Genomic DNA, 1151 nt, shown 5'->3' with positions numbered 1-1151 from the left:
CCCGGCAGAACGAAAGAAGGAAACTCCGCTTTTCAGTTGTCTTAGGCGATTGTTTTTTGACAAACAATGACCTTTCAGAGGTCAAATTGCTGTCAAGAATATGAATTGGCTGCTTCGCAGCAATAATATTAAACACTAGTATATACGTACGGGTCATAATAACAAAAAGAATAAATCGTTTATATTAGAAATTGTGCACTTTTGAGTTTGTAAAAATATTGGCCTAATAAGGATACATGCTTCCAATTTCAACAACGTTCAGTAAATTATTTTCACAATAAATTTAGCCTCTGATAGTCGTTGCACCCATAAAATCGATCTAGTTGGTTTCTAAGATGGTTACAAAATGTTAATTGCGTTTTTACTTGGTTTTGGTCCGGAAAATACAATCAATATGATGCCCCCCCCCCACTTTTCAAAGTGGGGGGGGGGACGTGTCCCCCTGTCCCCCACCAATCGACGCTCATGCTTGTTAGACGATCCCTTCAGTGAGGCATTTTCCAGGTACTGTAGTGCGTATTCGGTCTTTTGGTGGCAGTTACATTTGTTTTCGATTACAGGCTTCTTTTTCTGTAGTTCGTTAGAGAGTGTAGATTTGTTGTGCGAGGTTATCGGATACTATTCATATTCGGCATGCAGCTATAGCTTAGTTTCATTGTGCTTCTGTTGAATAGCTTTCTGAGCTAATGTTCTTGTGGGAAACATTCATCTATTAGGCGTAGAAATGTATTACTTATTATTGGTGGCGACGTTGGTGCCATACGGGGTGTGGTGGGGGGGGGGGAGGTTTAAAACATATAACATTTCGGTTGCGTAATCGTTTTGTCTTTTGGGTACAGGATTAAAATTCAACTTGTCGTCATAGCCGCTATTCTTGAGGGCCTCTTGATACTGTGGAGTACAGCTGAGTCGAACGATTCCTTATCAGACGATATTTGTTGGATAGTCTTCTATTAATGGCTTCGGGTATATTGCGAATTAATTACGGTGGGTGGTTGCTTTGTTGATGGTCGTACAGGGGGGTATTGTTTGGTTTGGAAAATGGTTTCAATGTTCCGGTTCTTAAATCCAGGGTTATGTCCAGGTAGTCAACTGACTTTTTGTTGGCTTCAATGGTAAGGTGTAGATTGTTGTCCCGAAATACCTTGCAT

Source organism: Anneissia japonica, unplaced genomic scaffold (assembly GCF_011630105.1).
Source record: "Anneissia japonica isolate Jap-2015-1 unplaced genomic scaffold, ASM1163010v1 scaffold724_len3256291_cov202, whole genome shotgun sequence".
In the NCBI taxonomy this organism is placed as follows: domain Eukaryota; kingdom Metazoa; phylum Echinodermata; class Crinoidea; order Comatulida; family Comatulidae; genus Anneissia; species Anneissia japonica.
This window is presented reverse-complemented; position numbering follows the sequence as displayed.